The sequence below is a fragment of the Acinonyx jubatus genome, chromosome A3 (genome assembly GCF_027475565.1).
Source record: "Acinonyx jubatus isolate Ajub_Pintada_27869175 chromosome A3, VMU_Ajub_asm_v1.0, whole genome shotgun sequence".
In the NCBI taxonomy this organism is placed as follows: domain Eukaryota; kingdom Metazoa; phylum Chordata; class Mammalia; order Carnivora; family Felidae; genus Acinonyx; species Acinonyx jubatus.
In genome coordinates, this window is record NC_069388.1 from 16,527,745 (window position 1) to 16,546,813 (window position 19,069).

Here is a 19,069-nt window from a genome sequence, read left to right on the forward strand (position 1 = left end):
ATCTGTATAGTAGGATTTCTCTGCCTCAGTGCTACTGACATTTGAGCTGGATAATTCTTTGCGTGGGGTGGGGGGCTGTCCTGTGCATTGTAGGATGTTTAGCAGTATCTCTGGCCTCTACCCACTAGATGCCAGGAACACTCCCTCCCAGTTGTGACAACCAAATATGTCTCCAGACATTGCCAAATGTCCCCTGGTGACAAAACTTCCCCAACTGAGGACTGCTGGAATAGAGAGAGATGTGGAAGAATGCTCTCCAAAAGTGGATGATTTTTGTCTCTGGGTGGTGAGATTTGGGGGACCATTTTTGTTGTTCATTATAGCCTGTTCTGCATCTTTGAATGCAAAATCTACAAAAGTCCATACGTTAAGGTGGTGAGTAAGACACAAATGTGCAGTGTTTTATTTCATTATTATTTATTTTGTGAAACCATAGGCCAAGCAGCACTCTCTCTGTTCTCTACTCTGGCTCCTATGAGGAGATACTTGTTCAAACCTCTTTTGTGTGTGACTAGTTGTCTCATGGGAAGAACACCATCATTGTGGGCTTTCTGTCCCTCCTTCAGCTCTTTACTGCAGGAGAACATGGGGGTGATTAGTACAAAGTCTTCCTCTACAGGGCAAGCAGAATGGAGCAGTCTTTGTGCAAAGACGTTACAACTTCATGATTTTATTTCAAACGAGTAGACATGCAATTTGTTAACAAAAATCGACCAAAGAAGCATGCATTAGGCAGTAATCCACCTGAGCTCCTAGGCTTGTGGCAAAAATCTCAAAGACCCCAAAAGCGTAGCATCATCATGTTTACATCACGGCTCTGAAACGAACATGAAATGTGCCATTGAGACTGATTTCTCCATTATCCCCTTGCGTTCTGATTTTTAAAAGATATCAAAATTCCATTTTTCCCGAAGAAAGGGAGCGCAGATTCACAGATTTCATTACCAACTTAAAACAAATTGAGCGAAAAATTAGGGAGAATGTTTTTTCATACGCAGCAAAGGCCTCTTTTTAAAACGAGCAAACATCTGTGCACTTAAGTACCTTCTGTTAAGGTCTAAGGAAGTCAGTTTCTGGAATATGTGTGAGTTCATTGACTCTGCCTCACTTTCAACTACTGAATAAGAAATGAAGAAGTCATCCTTCAGTTTTTTTAAAAAGTGTAAAAAAATGATACATCTGCCAAGAAAGTTTGGATGGGGCATTTAGATCTTATAATAAACAGATGCAGAATGCAGCATTGGGCTGGAATCGGGCCAGACGCTGGGGCAGCATTTGGATTTTCTGTTCTGAATTTTTATTTATTAACTTAGAAATGTCATCTAGTGCTCTTTTTCTAAGTATTAAAAGATATTTGTTCACGTTAAAGCTCTGCTACTGTATTCAGTAGCCAGTAGGCACGTGAGGTTATGGAAACGGTAATTGCAATTAATAAAATCATATAAAAAATTCAGGCCCTCAGTCATATCTTGCATGGCATATTTCAAGTGCTAATAACTACTTCCTACCATATTGGACAGCACTGCTCTACAGGGTTTGGAAAATAAAGACGTTCAAAGGAGAAATGATAAAGGGATCGTATACCTGTGGCCTGCATCTCAGAACCACTGTTGTTGGAATGTGATGGATTACCTCCTGATCTTTTTTTTATTTCTTTCCATATAAAAATTAAAAAGCTGTTTTAATTGGGCTATATATTATGTATAGTAAGTATTTTCTTTGGGTATCTCACTTTCCCTCTAAACTTATTTCATTTTTTTATTTTAGAGAGAGAGAGAGTGAGCATGAGCAAGGGAGAGGAGCAGAGGGAGAGAAAGAGAGAATCTCAAGCAGGTGCCACGTGGAGCCCAAAGCAGGGCTCAATCCTAGGACCCCAGGAGCCAAAATCAAGAGTCAGATGCTCAACTGACTGAGCCATCCAGGTGCCCCTCTGTCCAAACTTTTCACATGAGATTTTCCCCATCTTAAAATACATTCTTTGAAAACACATGACTTATAAAATTTTCTGCTGCGGAGGGTAATTCTTATTGTAGGAAATTGAAGTAAAGGGAAAGCAAAACTCCCCCTAAATCTTACCACTCAGAGATCAACATCTTCAGCCTTTTGGTGAGCATTCTTTCAGATAGTTCTTTGGACATAAATACACAGATGGGCATATAAATAATCAGCTTTATTAGGGATGTTTCCATGTCAGTGAATCTAGAGATGCATTATCCCTTTTATTAGCTACAGATTGTTTCAAGACACAGATGTCACATTTGACTCTTGTTGCTACATCTATCAATACCTCCTTGCCTTCTGCAGTGCTGTCCTCTTCGGGATTTTATTCCCCCTTCTTTTCTTACTCCCTTTCCTCCTTCCCACTTCTCCCTCCTTCCATAAATGTTTTCTATGCCTGGCACTCTGCTGGTGTCAGGGATAGAACAGTAAAGAGAATAGTTAAGTTCTTGCTTTTAAGGACTTTGTATCCCAGTGGAGGAGGCAGAAAGGAGAATGGGCAAAGGGAAGAAATACTAACAAAGAACAGTTCATGACAGGTTGGGGGAAATGCTAGGAAGCAGGCAGCCTGGCGGGAGTGGGTGTGGATGGATTCAGTCCTCAGGCTTCGCCTTGCTTGCTGGCTGGTCCTGGGCAGTGGAGCAGGCAGGTGGCTGCCCCAGGAAAGGGACAGATAGATGGAAGTGGTGTCACTGGGTCTGGAGTGGTCAAAGGCACTGGACCCGGAGTCCAGATGCTGATGTTGCTCTAGACCGGTGGTTCTCTTCCCCTGGAAGACATTGGACAATGTCTGGGGACATTTTTGGTTGTCATAACTGGGGGGACAGGCTACTGGCATCTAGTGGGTAGAGGCCAGGGATGCTGTTCAGCCTCCTACTGTGTACTGACAGTCCCCACAATAAAGTTATCTGGCTCAAAATGTCCATGGCACTGAGGTTGAGAAACCCTGCTCTGGAAGGCGCCAGGACATAGGGTGGAGAGGGAGACTGAGTCTGGAGGTGGGTGGGGAGTCTTCAGGAGAAGGGACGGTGATGAGGAGGGGACAAGAGAGCTTGAAGAAACAGCTCTACCTGGCCCAGGGAAGCCTGGCCCTGGCGTGGCCGCTAGCAGCTTCGAGGGTGTTTACTGAGGGTGCTTACCCCGGATTCAGATTCGTGCCCTAAGGTGTGTGTGCATGGGGGAGGGGAGAGGGCCCCAGGGCAAGTGGGGGTCTGGGGGACAGAGAAGTCAGGTAAGACAAAAGGCTTGGTTGCTGAGCTTTTGGTGAAATGGGGGTGGGTTTGTTTACATCAAAAAGGGGCTCCTGAGGGCGCAAGAGAGGTCTAGGAGGGAGCTGTGTGATGAAAGTGGGTTAGGCTGGAGGAAGCCTGGAGCCGTGTGGTGGTGGCCCCTGGGGCAGTGACAGGTGTGGTCAATTAAGTTCCTCTGAGTCAGGAGGTCCTGGGTACAAATCCTGCCTCTGCCACAAACCAGCCGGGTAAGTTTGGGCAGTTGATTTGACCTTTTTGAGCATTAGTTTCCTTCTTGGCAGGGTTGCCGGGAGGATGAAATACGATGGGGCATGGGGCGGTGCTCTGTAAACTATCAAGTGACGTCCCCGCGGGAAGTAGAGTGAGAAACAGCCCTTGAAAAAAGAGACAAGAGTTTTTGAGCAATGGACGCTGACCAGATGCAGCCTGCGAGGGGACGCGAAAGATACTTTGGATTTGAAATGTCACCAGAACAGGCTCTGCCTGTGGTATTTCCGTGCTCACTGCCCGAGGCTGAGTCAGGAGAACAGCTGATAGGACTTGAGACCTTCACACCCCTCCTGGAAGCAGAAGGGCAGTGAAAGGATGGCGAAGGAAGCTGGAGGAAGAGCCCGCTGAACAAGTGTCCTCTCTCACGCATGGCCCCTCTGTGCTACCGGACCCTGGGTGATGGAGGGCTTGGGAGACAGCGACCATGGACTGCCCACCTGGGAGCCGGGCTCTTTCCTCATGTCATCTCACTTAATCTGTACCACAGTCTTGGGGGGGGCACTTTTTAGCCCCATTTCACAGATGAGGAAGCTAACACCCAACGGATGAATTCGCCGGCCCCGTGTCACATGGCTCACAGATGGCGCTGCCAGAATTTAAACTCAGGCTGGTCTTTCCTATTTGAGGAAAGATTCTCTTCTGCTCATGTCTCCCCAGCTTCCTTCATGAAGTTGATGCTGTAGAAGATGTTAGTTTTGTTTTGTTTTGTTTTTCAGATAGGAATAACATAAGAGCTGTTTGGGACCCAGGCCTCAAAGGGCCAATGATTGTGGCCCAGTGGCCAGGGGTGACCTGAGTAGAGTCAGGTTGTAGCCAGATGATAGCTGAGCCAGAGGCTCAATGCCTCCATCCCCTTCCCATCCCAGAGGGAACCACTTTCTCATTTCTATAACCGTGAATTCGTATTCCAAGTGGGGTTTTGTAAGGGTGACCAACATGTTCTGGTTTGCCTGAGATTTTTCTGGTTTTAGCACTGAAAATCCTGGCAAACTAGAGCAGTTGGTCACCCCAGTCAAGCCTCATGCTCCAAACAGGTCCCTTCCTCTGCTTCACAGAACCCATGGCCTCTAACAAGGGGAGCTTTGGTCCCCAGTAGCCATCTCCCTTGGTACTGAAGGCAGGAGTTAGGTGTTTCTGGTTCTCCTGACCCTCAGTACCATCAGACACCATCAACACTCAAGGTTTTATTTATAAGTAGGACGATGAAGAGAAGGAGCAGGTGGTAGTTGACAGTGGGTGGTGCGGAGACTCATACTCCAAGTGGGGTCCATGGACCAGGCACACCCATAGCACTGGGATCTTGATTGAAATGCAACATCCCCAGCACTGCTTCCTGTCCCTGCCTTCCCTCCTTCCAGACCTACTGACTCAACATCTACATTTAACAGGCTCCCCATGTGATCTGTGTGCCCACTGGGGTTTTACCTCTCCCATCAACGATGATCATGCTCCCTCTTTCCATCCTCAAGCTGAGACCCTCCCCTGAGACCAACCAGAGAGTGGTCTCAAAGAGCTGTTGCTAGACTCACAGCCCTTGCCTATGGAAGGTTCTTCATCTCATCATGCTTAGGTTCTTATAAATTATTGAACCAGGTGAAAGTTTCCTTCCATCTCCCTGAAGTAGATTGGGAGAAGCATCCAGTACATTAAACCCTTTCCCATTTCACTCAAACCCAAGGTCATCTCTCGTCCGGATGGAGGGAGGGCGATTTTAGCCTGTATTGAATGCGTTCCTCCATTCTCCCTTAAGGATGGAGCTCTGCACTCACACCCAGCTTCAGGCCATGAATTATTGAAATCTGAGAAACTTGTATTTGGTCAGTCACGTAGGCTTGGGGTGTGGGGAGAGAGCAGGGCCTCAGAATAGTGCTTTATTATTTGAGAAGTTAAAACAAAATAAAAATACAAAAGTAGTAAATTGGCACGCTCGCTGCTGGGATAATAACTGTGAACATCTTGTTATATTTACTTCAAGTATATTTTTAATAAAAGATAAAACATTACAAAGTTGAAGCGCCCTTTGATTGACATCCTCAAATTTTATCCTTTGCCCCTTTCCCAGAATCAATCGCTATCATGGCTTTCATGAATAGCTGTGTTTCCTTCTGGGCAAGCCTTTTAAAAGAAATTGTTTTGAAACCTTTGTGTTTTTATATACATATGTATAACATTATAAATAATAGATACATGGGGTTGTTTTGTGGAAATGCATTTCAATATGTACATAAATTTGCTCTGGGTCTCTTTACACCTGGCTTTTTCACATAAGGCCACTTTTGACCTCTATTCTTGTTGATAAATTTATCTCTAATCCATTTGTTCGAACTGCTGCAAGGTATTCTGTCATGTGGCTAGGCCATGTTTTGTTTCTCATTTTCGCCTTGTTGCATATTTAGATTGTTTCCAATTTTTCACCATAACAAACAGTGCTGCAATAAGCATCCGTGCCCTGGATCTCGTCTGGCACACGTGGTGGTGTTTCTCTGGGGCATGTCACAAGCCATGGAATCATTATGTTGTACAGTTCGTGCACTTTCAATTCTACGAGGTATTGCCAATTGCTCTCCAAAGTCGCTCTAACGATTTACATTCCCAACAGCGGTCTAGGGGAGTCCAATTTTCTCCACATCCTCTCCAATGCTTGATATTGTCAGAATTTTTTACTGTTGCTAGCTCCGTGGGAGAAAAATGGTATACCTCTGCGGTTTTAACTTGTCAATAGTTCCCTTTTGGTTGGAGGGAGCCCTGGCAGGGTAGAATGAGGGCTGAGCTGAGATCAGTAGGCTTAGATTCTTATCTAGCTCTGCTGTTAACTTGAATTTGAGCTTGGGTGAGTCCCTTTCTTTTTCTGGTCATCTATGAGGTGGTTGGGCTGGATGGTGTGTAAGAAGGATGTCACAAAGTGGGCAGGACCCTTCTGATCCATGGTATATGAAGTTTTGAAATGACAAGACTTGCACAGGAAGGTTCCACTTGGCACCTGTACTGGATCCTGGGGTTATGTCACAGTAAATGATTCTTGAATTATTGACAAGGCTGCAACATGGAATCAGAAGAAGCAAGTTTCCATCGGGGCTCTAACGTTAATCCACAGCGTAGTTGTGGATGGATGACAGCTATTGGCAGTCTGCTAGGGCTCTGGAATGGAGGTCTAGCTGCTTCAAAGGCAAGGAGACCCACTGCTGGGAGCCCAGGTGGAAGGTCATGTTTCGGACAGCAACCCAGCCCTGGACCAGCTGTAAGACCTGGGCTCCAAGAGCAGCTCTGGCCAAGTGAATTTCCTGAGGCTGACTCTGTTTGCTCTTGGCTTTGGCTTAAATGGTTTTTGAGAAGTAGAGGAAGTGGCTTCACCTGAGATTGAGCTCATCTGGCTGCTTCGGGATTGGCATGCATTTGGCTTAGGCACCTGGAGAGCTGATGGGTAGGACTATAGGGTTGCCAGACTTAGCAAATAAAAATCATTCTATTTGTATGGGACACAACTGCTAAAAAGTTACCCATTGTTTATTAGAAATTCAAATATAAACTATATCCTATGTTTTATCCGACAACCCTAGGTAGGAGATGACAAGTCCCTCAATATAAGAAATAACTGAAGATAAGATAGTCTAATTTCGCAAGTAGTGAGCATCTTGTTGCTGGAGATATATAAACACAGCTCAGATAAATCATGAGTGGAAATGCTGTGTGTGTGATATAGTCTTGTGGCCACTGCTTACATGCCTCCAAGGTGTTCAGTGCTGCCTAAAACAGCTGTGGACATCTTGGAGGGTAAGAAAAAGAGAATATTGCCCGAGCCTCCATGTGTCTTTCAAGGACTGTCCTCAGTGAAGCACTGTGCCACCATGGTTCTCAGAGTGAGATCCCTGGACCGGCAGCATGAGCACCATCTGAGTTTAGAAGTGCAAACTCTCGAGTCCTACCCCAGACCCACTGAATTGGAAACTCTGAGGGTGGGCTCCAGCAATCTGTGACTTGAGCCCCCCCGGAGGGTTCTGATGCATGGTCAAGTTTGAGAATCAGGGGGCAGATCATTGGATTAGAAAGCTGACTTGATATCCCAAAACCATTGCTTTGAGCTCCCCTTCTCTGGGGGGGGGGGAGGGAAACTGGAAATTGAATTGGGATGAGAGTGTGGGAAGGAAGAGGTGACTGTTGCCCTGTGGGGGTGTGTCCAGCACAGAAGTGAGGGCCCTCCTTCCAGTTTCCTCACGTGGCCGAGAGAGAGAGAGAGAGAGAGAGAGAGAGAGAGAGAGAGAATACACGCAAGTGAGCCAAGGAAACTTGGTGATTGTTGTTAAAGAATTGCATTTTTTAATGAAAGGCTTTTTAAGCATCTATTTGGAATCAAGGAGAAAGACTCAGTTTATGGCTTCAAAGACCTCACAGTCAAATGGAGGAGGCAGATAGCTATAAAACAGGTGGAAACACAGACAGCTGTGTGTGCTGAGAACAAGGGTGGATAACGTGGAAGAGGAAGGATTTATTTTGACTGGGCAGGAGGTTGTGGGGGGTGGCATGGTGCTTCAGAGAGGACAGCTTGGAAAGACCTTCTCAGCCACAGATATAGATTGCATGTTGAGACAGGGAGCAGCTGGGGTGCTCGGGCAATAGTCTGCCTCTTCTCACCATCTGAGATGTCCACAGGCTGTCTTGAGCAGCAGTGAGCGCCCTGTCCTTGGAAGCATGCAAACAGAGGTTCATGACCACACTAGCGCTGGATGGAAAGGTGGTCTGTGTGACCTTCTGGGATGAGTCCCTCTTAGGATTGTTTAGCTTCTCCTGGGGTCAGCTGTGGGTAGCCTGGGACCTCTAGTGCTGGTCCTCTCCCTGCACCCCAGTCCTGCTAAAGACCTGTCTTCTACACAGTACTCACTATTGAGCAGAAAAGAGTGGCTTTAGGGGCCAGGTATTAAACAAATGAAAGACAACAAGGGGCAAGGTGGAAATATCCAGGCTGCACCCTATGTGTTCATGAAATGTGCTTTTGTAAAAAACAGCTTTATTCTACGTATCTGCCTCTATTGAAGGGTTCATGGATTTTCCAGATCACCTTGTACTTAGCCCATGGGTTGTGTTTGGCATCTCTGTGAAAAGCTTTGTGGGAGCTTGCTGCTCACAGTTCTGTCCTCTGGCTAAGCTACAGAGCCAACCATCCCTGTGAAACTTTCTCTGGGGTGGGGGCTGGGGGCTGCTGGGTTTCCGGGGGCCTGGTGAACACTGAGGCCATTTCTATGTAACTTTACAATTGCCCTAATTGTGAGCTGAATTGCTTCTCTGGAAGCTGACTGCTCGGCGTCGGGAAACATGGTCACACCGTTTGCTGTCTTCACAGTCTCCGTTTTGGTAACAGAATGTTGGCGCTATTGAATTTGGCTGCAGAATTTTGTCCAGGTTGTTAACAGCCTCATAAACATCTACCTTGCTTTTGCTCCATGATATTTCCGGTCCATTGTCACGACCAAATGCATGAAATCTTCACTATTATGACTGCCAACCCTAGGAATATTTGTACTACCCTCACGGCAAGTACAAAATACTTCCGCATACAATACCTAAGCTTCTGAGTGCATCAATGTTTTTATCTGTAAAATGGGAGTAATGACAGTTTCTAGTTAGTGAGTTAATACATGTCAAGCTCTTAGAACAATGGCAGACACTCAATAAGTGTGAACTATTTTCACTTAAAAATTTTTTTTAATGTTTATTTTTGAGAGCGAGAGAGAGCAAGAGAGAGAGACAGAGCATGAGCATGGGAGGGGCAGAGAGAGAGGGAGACACAGAATCCAAAGCAGGCTCCAGGCTCTGAGCTGTCAGCACAGAGCCTGACGCAGGGCCCAAACTCACAGACCGTGAGATCATGACCCGAGCCGAAGTCAGGCGCTTAACAGACTGAGCCACTCAGGCGCCCCCTGTTTTCACTTTTTGAAGTAGGAAATCCCCCAAAGAAGGGAAAGGGCTCCAGTCAGAGCATATGGGGAAGGGCGCTGCCCTGGGCACAGGCAGTAATGGGGAGCATTATCTGTAGTGAATATAAAAATTATAATGGTGGAGTGCCTGGGTGGCTCAGTCAGTTAAGTGACCAACTCTTGATCTCAGCTCAGGTCTTGATCTCAGGGTCGTGAGTTCAAGCCCCGTGATGGGCCCCGTGATGGGCCCCGTGATGGGCCCCGTGCTGGGCCCCATGCTGGGCGTGAAGCCTACTTAAAAAACAAACAAAAACTGTAATGGATTTTATGCCATATCATTGGTGAAACACTCTTTTACCCTGAGATATTCGGTTGATCAACTATCTCATTGGCTGTGGTCACTGCTGAGTTCTCATAATAAGTTTCAAATTAGCATATTTCAGTCATTTACACTTTCACAAACATTGTGTTTTTCATGGAAGCTAATTCAGACAAGTCCATGTCAGGCCTCTACATACGTGGGCTCAGCTACATGTGTCCATCTTGAAGGTAAGTTCCTTTAAGATCCAGAATCATCCAAGTTTGCTTTGGGCCCTGTTCGGGTCTTTGATGCCTGCAGTATGCATATTTCTGTATTTCCACAGCCAATTCAATATCAGCAGTGATAGCCCAGTAACTAAATGATGAAGGAGCTCTTGAACAACTTTGATCCCATCATTCTGCACGACCACTGGGAGCTTTTATTTGTGTTTAAGATTTAGAATGGCGAAACAGGGCGTGGGAAAGTTTTTGCTTGGCAAGTAAAAATTTTAATTCCTACAGTAAGTATTTTATTGACTCTGAATAACATATGTAAGATAAAAAATTTTCCTTTATGTATAAGTTGATAATTATTAGTCATTTTAAAACTAAGGCCCAGGGGCATCTGGGTGGCTCAGTCGGTTATGCGTCCAACTCTTGGTTTCAGCTCAGGTCATGATCTCACGGTTCTTGAGTTTGAGCCCTGCATCGGGCTCTGCACTGACAGAGCCTGCTTGGGATTCTCTCTCTCCCTCTCTCTGCCCCTCCCCTGCTTGTGCTGTCTGTATCTCTCTCAAAATAAATAAAACATTAAAAAAAAAAAACTAAGGGATGAATCAGGAAAGTAAAGATTATTAGTAGTTATTACCAGAAATGATTTTGCTGTAGAGTAGAGAGGGTAGGTTAAAAAATGATCTCTCCTACGTGGTTCTATTGACTGTATAGTAGGCTCTGGTGGGTCCCTTGTGCACAATACCTCATTTAATACATAGGTTGTCCCCGGGGAGGGACGGCTTATTATTCCTGGTTTGTGTTTTGAGTTGATCCAATTCTGCTAATGATAGAAAACTCTAAAACATTGCTTATTCTTACATTGAAATTCACTCTCATTTTGTTTCTTCCCCATAAAATGCTTTATTACAAATGTAACTCGAAAGCCTCTCTCTAGTGCTGTGAAATGAGATCGCCCCTTCTGCAGAAAATTAAATCATTCTGGCGTCAGCCCCTTTTGGGCCTCTTGCTGGTAATAAAGCCCCTCTAAAGTGTCCCCTCAGTTATTTCAGAAGGCTACTCTTCTGCTGCCATCTTGCATGTGTGGGGAGGGGTATGGCAGGCCCCCCTGTCACTGTGGCCACGCTGCTCCCAGGGACCCCCGTGAGAAACCTGCTCTGGGGGCATGGATGTCTTTGTGGCTGATGTCTGCTAATCCCCCTTCTTCCCTCCTGGGCCCCCCTCCCCCTCCCCACCTTGGCTGAGGACATGGGGCTGAGGTTACCATGAGAAGCAGGTGCTCCTGCAGCCCACAGACCCAAGTGGCACCTTAGAGATAGTGAAGAGTTTCTGGCTGGCCCCCCGCAGGGCAGGGTCAGCTCAGCCCCAGCAGCTGGCACTTCTAGGTGTCCATATGGCTTGGAATGCCAGCCAGATTTCCTCCTTGGCCTTAGCAGGCGAGGGCTGTCTTTGGTGGTCCAGTTCAAGACCCCCTCATTTCTTGCCCTGGGATCATGCTAGAGACACCTCTGCCCTTCAGGGAACCACCCCCCCATGCCCCTCCCAACGCACAGGAGTTTGCTCTGGCCCCCAGCTCTGATGACAATCACAACAGCATTTAGTATGTTGCTTAAAGTCTGCCCTGTTCTGTCTTAAATACCACATCATACACAGGGGCGTCCAGTCCTCTAGCCTCCTGATGCCCCCTGCCTGGTCTTATCCCCAGTCCTCCTTTCCTGGGCTCCTGCTGCCTCCCTGGGGTGCAGGACCCTTTTCCTGCTGGATCTGTCCAGTCCTCCCCCTCTTAGTCCCAGGGGAAGTTATCTTCATGGCTGGTGGGGAGGAGAAGGACATTTGGGCCAGGCTCCTCTCAAACATTTTGTTTCAGTCCCCAAGGGCCAGACTTATGGAGCCCCAAACCAGGCAGGGGTCTTTGTTTCTGCTCACTGGAAGGATGTTCTGCGTCCTCCAGGCAGTGAGCTCAGGTGGGTGGCTTGTTTCAGGGCTGGGGAAGGAAGTGGAGAAAGCAAGAGAGTAAACCACGAGGAGCAGCAGTTTTGTTTCACTCAATTGAAAACCTATCGATTGACCAAACATTTAACTGTTTGACAAGTATTTTTAAACAACTACTTTGTGTGAAACACTCTTGGGTGTGATGAAGTGTGCAAAGAAATGTAATATAATTCCATCAAATGAGGCAAAGGAGACAAATTCCCGCCACGCGCCAAGGGTCCTGCTAGGCTCTGAGACACAGCGGTGAGCAACATCTCAGAAACGGCATCCTGCAGAGTCCAGGGGAGCCTCTGATAATAGCTGCATCCAGTTCTTCACAGCCTGTGGGCTCATCTCAAGGTTTCTTTAAGTCTATAAAGTGTATTCGTGTCCTACGCTGTGCAAATTACCATAAACTCAGTGGCTTAAAGCAATGTAAATGCATCATCTTGCGTTCTGGAGGCCAGAAGTCTGAAATGGGTCTCACTGGCCTAAAACCAAGGTGTCAGGAGGTTGTAGGGGAGATCTTTTCCTCTGGCCTTTTCCAACTGCTCAACTGCTAGAGGCTCCTTGGCTCCAGCCCCTTCCTCTACCTTCAAAGCCACCAGGATAGCATCTTTGTCTTTCTGATTCTGACCCCTGATCCACCTGCCTCCCTCTTTCACTTGTAAGAACTCTTGTAAGAACACCGGGCCCATCTGGACAATCCAGGACAGTCTTCCATCTCATGACCCTCAACTTAGTCACATCTGCAAAGTCCCTCTTGCCATGTAAGGTCACATATTCACGGGGATTCTGGGGATTAGGACCAGACAGCTTTGGGCGCCATTATTCTGCCCTCTGTATGTTACAAGGGCATTGGAAGGATGTGTGTGAGGGGACGTGTGTGTGGGCACACATCTGACACATCCTATTGTGAGTTTCTCTTCTCACCTGAGGGTCTAATCCTAAGGAGGAGCATGTTTCCTGGTGGGGGTCCCCTTGGAGAACATAGTTAGGTGGGCCAGAAGGTGGCCCTGATCCAAATCCAGCCACCCTGTGCAGGGGCTGCCGGTGCCCTCCCTCTCCCCCGACCCCACTGTGCCCCAGAAGTCACCTGCCATTTCAGTGGGAGATTTCTGCATACAGGATGGCTTCCTACTGCAAACACCAGTGTCTCTCTGCCCGAGGTCTTTCTCTGGCTACAGAAGGGCACTCAGCTTCTGGTAGTACAGGCTGGAAATGCTGGGGAGTTGACCCCAAGAGTAACCCATAACCAAGAAGGGATGGGAGTTGGTGGATATATCAGTGTCCTGGTAGCTGTAACAAATTATCACTAATTGGGTGCCTTAAAACATAGACATTTCTTCCCTCACAGTTCTGGAGGCCAGAAGTCTGAAATCAAGGTATCACAGGGCCCTGCTCCCTCTGAAGGCTCTGGGGGGAATCCTTCCTTAACTTTTCCAGCTTCTGGTGGCTCTTAGTGTTCCTTGGCTCATGGCTGCATCCTTTCAACCTCTGCCTCTGACATCACATCATCTTTTCTTTTCCTCCCTGTACATCTCTTATAAGGACACTTGTCTTTCGATTTAGGCGCCCCGTGGGTAATCCAGGATGATCTCATCTCAAGATGTTTAATTATATTGACAAAGACCCTTTTTCCAGTTAAGTTCACACTAACAGATTGCAGGGGTTACAATGTGGACATATCTTTTTGAGGGTCACCATTCAGTCACTTCAGTGAATGAACACCTGGCTTTCTCACCCCTTGGGGATACTTCTAGGGTGTGCTCCACATGGTCTCCTAAAGAGTTCCAAGTGGCATTAAACCCGGCCTGTCCAGTGACCAACCCACTCAGGAATGCAGACTTTATTGGCTGTCTTCGCTCCCCTGTCTCACTCCCTGACTCTTCCACTTTACTTCCTCAGTCACTTCCCAAACTGCCTGCCTGCACATAAATCCTTGTCTCCAGGTCTGCTCTGGGGAAACCCAAATTAAGACAAAGCCCCTTGTTTCTAAGGCCCTTGCACGCAGCTGGAAGTCACGTCTCAGCTGGCTCCCAGGCGTGGTTTGCCTTGTGCTGCACACTCCTGGTGGATCTTCATCTTAGGTGCTCCCTGGTCAGTCCTCCCCCTCCCTGGTCTGTCCCCTCCCCCATCACTTTGCCCTTGTGATTGCACAACCTCATCTCTATCTCTCAGAGACTCCCCATTGGTGGCTGGCATGCAGCCTCAGCAGAGGGGAAGTAATTGCAAAGGTACCTGCTGCCTTAGATAGTGGAGAAAGTATCACAGTCAGCATGTGGCTTAATTGGATTAAAGAAAAAAGCCCTGCTCCTATCTCCACAGTAACTCATCGCCCTTGATGGGATGCAGATAGAGCTCATCACAGTAGCAAGAGTCTCTGCCAAGATACTTGCTGGCCTGGCTTTAGGAAGCTTCTGGACAGGGAAGGAGCTGAGTTCTTGGGCCTTTGCCCAGAGCTCAGAGACATAAGCAGGCACAAGTCCTAGACGTGAAGAAAAGAAGCTGTTTGGGGAATGGAGAGACAAAACCCAGGTTTTGCCCTGGGTTGGAGAGCACGACCCAGGAAGAAGGTCTAACTGAGACAGTCCTGTGCTCAGGGCCAGGAGGATGGGAGAGTTGGAAAAGAAGGATCAGAGGTGATGGAGATGGGCTCTCGCTGCCCCCAGGGAGGAGGAGGAGTTGACCGTCTAATAGGTGTCAGTCTGTGAAGTGATCAGATCATGCACCTATGCAGGAGATCACATGGATTGTATACATAAGTCACCCCTTCCTTCCTGAGGGGGTGCTCCCAGGCCAGCGTGTCCTCTTGGCCAGCCCACTGCTCCTGGAACTCCAGCAGTCATGAGCCTGAACTCTGGGCTCCAGCCTTAGGTCCTTGGAGTTCTGTGCTGTGTGGATGGGGCATGGGGCCTAGCTCCTCGCAGCAGAACGTAGCGTGTCCTGTTTGGTGACTCTTCTCTGGTGAGGCCTCCCTGAGGAATCCTGTGGAGAGGCACAAGTCAGGAATTCGTGGGTGTCCAAATGTAGTAATGTAATCAAGACCCTAGTTCTCTCCCACTGTAAAGGTAACCTTGATGCTCCTTCTGCATCTACGAGTTGGGGGTCAGTAGGGGACTGTAGGGCTAGTGAAGCCCCAGGGCACAGCCATTCACAAGGCACATCTTTTGCTTCAGAAATACATTCAGCAGTGACTGATCTTGCATTTCTTAGTTGCTTAAGGCCCTGCGTCACAGAATAAGGCAGAATAACTCTATTTTCAGTCCACTAGTAAAGAATTTTCGGTCCTATTAGTACTTGAGCTGTATGAATTGACCTTCAGTCACGTCACTGCTGTGCATTCCTACTTCCTGGTTTGTCTTGGGACTGCCTGCGCAGGAAGCTCCCTCCTCTGTCACACCCCAGAAGCTTATGTTTCTCGGAGACACTTTCTCTCCATGTGGTTGGAGGGGTAATAGGAGCCAGATTGAACATAGTCTTGACCTAAGGCAGGGGAAGTTAAGAGCAATAGACTTCCTCAGGGGGGTGCCGGAGATTCATGGATGGCTCCTGAGCTGGGGGAGCACCCTGTCGGAGCCATGCGTTGGAATGTGAAAGAAGAGACACATGTGCAAATACAACAGGACTTGATGGGGACAGGAACTCAATATATCTGAAGCTGAATGTTTAATCTGAAGGTCTTATGTGTACTGGTCCCTCTGCCTAGACCATGTGTCCCTTCTGAGATGTCACTTCTCAGAGGGTTCTTCCTTGATTCCCCTTCATATCTATGTTTGTTTCCCATGTTACACCCTCTCATGGCTTCCTCTGTTTTTTTTTTTCTCCATAGATTTTACTACAATTTTGAAAGTTTTAACTTGTCTTCCTAATCAGACTTTAAATTCTTTGGCGGGGGGGTCAGGATCCATGCTTTACTCATTTCTGTGTGATGCCAAAGAAACATTGCACTGGATGGAGTTAAACAGGTGAGGGAGACTTTATGTAAGACTACTGCAGTAGGGGAGAGAGACTGACCTCTCAAGTCTACTGAAACAAAAGGCAAGAGGGTTTTCAAGCTAATGGAAAAGTAACGGAGGGCACTGGTTTATTTGTATTGGCTCATTGGTATTTGTTAAAGTTAGGCTCCTACTGTCCCAGAGACTGGGAGAGAAGGTATTATCTTTCTTAATGATTACATTTCTCAAGGATGGCACCCAGGTCCTTGAATAAGACATATCAGGGTTGTAAAACTGGCAAGAGGCTGGGAGAAGATTTATATCTCAAAGGGGCAGAGAAAGAACTTACAATTGCAAGATTTCTAAAGTAAACACTCTAAGAAAAGGGAAGTCAGGGGCCTGTGGTCAGGAAGGGACTATCTAGGGTATAGTCAAGCTTAGGGGAACATTGAGGTATCTTGGTCAATGACCTCCCACCCATGCTACCTTCTTCCCCTACAGGGCCTGGCACAGAGCCCAGCAGATAATAGATGCGTTCATTTTAAATTTAACTTGAACATTTGTCTGTCCATTTGGTTAATCTCCATTTTCTTCTCTAGACTGTGAGCTCCATGAAGGGAAAGGCCATGCCTGTCTTGTTCATTAGTATAAATCCAGCACTAATAGGCTCCACCTATTACAAGCAATAGGTGCTTGTGGAAAGAGTGAATGATGGATGTGTGGGTGAAGCGAGACAAGCAGCAAGGCTGACTTCCAGGTTTTTGGAATGCCTGGAATGTAGACATCATAATGATGGGCTGAGGGCAGAGCGGCTGTTTGATCAGGACCCTCCTGCTGACTTCCCAGGGAGGAGAAGCCTCACGGTGTTCTGTGTCTGAGTTGGAGGTGATGGAGGGCGCACAGCTAGAGCCTGGGGAGATGGTTGGACATGTTCCTTACCCCTTGTTTGATTTCTAACAACTGACAATGATCCTGGGGAAGTGACAACGTATGATCTTTTGAGTTTATTTAGAAGACAGAGCTGCGTGGAGGTGAGGACCCCCTTCCAGGCCACCCCACCAGCAGATGGATGTTGGTGTACGTAATTACTTTCAGGGTCAAAGCAGTGCAATCAGTTCCTTCAGCAGCAGCGAGCACTGAATAGTTTTATTGAGTGCCTGAGGGTGATTTGTTCCATGGGAGTCATTTTCCAGTCAACCTCAGGTCCTGGGGGTGGTGGTTTGAAGGAGCATTCCACACATTTGTGATGAAGACTGGAGGGCTTTGTTAATTAACTCAACAAACATTCATTGAGCACCTACTGTGTGTTGGGTTGTGCACCAGGCCATCAGGAGGTGGGGGGGGAGAACCTATGGAGGGGTGCCTGTGTGGCTTACTTGGTTGAGCATCCGACTCTTGATTTTGGCTCAGGTCGTGGTCCCATGGTGGTGGGATCGAGTCCTGTGTTGGGCTTGTGCTAAGCGTGGAGCCTGCTTGGGATTCTCTCTCCCTGTCTCCCAAATTAAAACAAAACAAAACAAAACAAAACAAAACCAGACAAAACAAAACAAAACATGGATTGTTAAAAGGGATAAACAGAACTGCCTTTAGTCTCATACTCATCACTGCAGGTGCTCCAGTGAGGGCCCTGATGAAGAAGGCTTTAAACTAGGGCCTGGGAAGATGATGGGTGGGAGTTGGGGTGTGTGTGGACAGTTGGAATGGGGATGGGGAGTTGGCACAGATGGACATTCAGTGTCACTGACAAAGATTCTCTCTTTGACCAAGCTCCAGCCAACCTCTTCTGAATCTTCTTCTTGACTAAGCCTCAACGTTGGCCTGTAAAGATTTGAACAAACATTAACATAATTTCTAATGGCTGAAGGCAACCTCCCTAGGATGACCCCAGACCTGTTAAAGTCCCTGCCTGAGAAAAATCAAGGCTGCCAAATGAATTTGCTGTTTGTTCCAGCCAACACCTGGAACAAGATAGGGATCCTGACTCCCAGCCTGTGCGGGAGGGTAGGGGCCTGACTTTGGTAGGCACCAGTTAGCAAATCCATGTGGGTTTCATGTGGACCAACATTCCCTTCCCACTTTTTGTAATTTTTCATGAGTATTCCCCCTCCCTCTTTCCCCATTCTCCCTTTATGATGCCCAGTCACCTCTGCATAATCAGAATCAAGCTCAGCACTTCCCCTATGGTCAGTGGGTACTGAATAAAATCTGTTTTCACTGCTATAATGAATTGCTGGCTGTGTTTATCTTTACCAGTTCTCCATGGAAAAATAAAAGCAGAAAGGTGATCTCCAAAATTGTTCAAAAATTACTGGTCAGGAAGAGACCTTCTGGGATTTGATCCATCAGGGGAAATAATGAGAGAAGGAGCAGTAGAAAAGAGGGAGAGCCAGGACATATAGGGCCTTGAAGGGTTCAAGCAAGGAGTTGGGGGCTTTATTCTAAGTCCCATGGGAAGTACAAGCTTTTAGGCTGAAGAGTCATAGATAAGAACAATACCTTGCACAATGTAAGCATTCACTATTAATTGTTAGAATTATTATTTACAGTTCAAAAGAGCAATTCCTCCAGTTGTGGTATGGAGAGAGGAAGTGTGGGGAGCCAAGGTGAGTATGGGACAAGAGGTGGGAGTCTACTGCAATATTCCGGGCCAGAGATGGTGGTTATCTTGCTTGGCTCAGTGGTTATGGGGATGGAGAGAAGCGATTGAGTCCAGGGGAGATTTAGGAGGTCACATTGACAGGACTTGGTGAATGGCTGGAAGTGGTGGGGGCAGGGGAGGGAAAGAGGAAAATCAAGGATAATGTCTGTGTTTCTAGCTTGGGAGGATAAGTGGATGATGGGGCTGTTTCCAAGTTCAGGAGCAAGTTTGTGTGTGGGTGGGGGGCAGACGGGGAGGTCACTTTTTCAGATTAAAAAAAAATTTTTTTTAATGTTTATTTTTATTTTTGAGAGAGAGAGAGAGAGAGAGAGAGACAGCTTATGAGTGGGGGAGGGGCAGAGAGAGAGAAGGAGACACAGAATTTGAAGCAGGCTCCAGGCTCCAAGCTGTCAGCACAGAACCTGATGCGGGGCTCGAACTCACAAACCGCGAGATCATGACCTGAGCTGAAGTCGGACGCTCAACCGACCGAGCCACCCAGGTGCCCCAATGTTTATTTATTTTTGAGACAGAGAGAGACAGAGCATGAGCAGGGGAGGGGCA

The 19,069-nt window shown here is 47.2% G+C and overlaps 1 long non-coding RNA gene across 4 annotated transcripts in view; it reads left to right on the forward strand.

Annotated features, from left to right (window-relative positions):
- LOC106969022 (uncharacterized) overlaps window positions 1-19,069 on the forward strand; it is a 110,014-nt gene that overhangs the window by 64,934 nt on the left and 26,011 nt on the right. For 3 of the 4 annotated variants that reach the window (XR_008289091.1, XR_008289092.1, XR_008289094.1), the window contains one exon: window positions 18,414-18,470. This is a non-coding gene — a long non-coding RNA (uncharacterized LOC106969022). Of the gene's footprint in view, window positions 1-15,510; window positions 16,899-18,413; window positions 18,471-19,069 lie in introns of those variants that run through there. The other variant, XR_008289093.1, reaches the window with a different exon arrangement.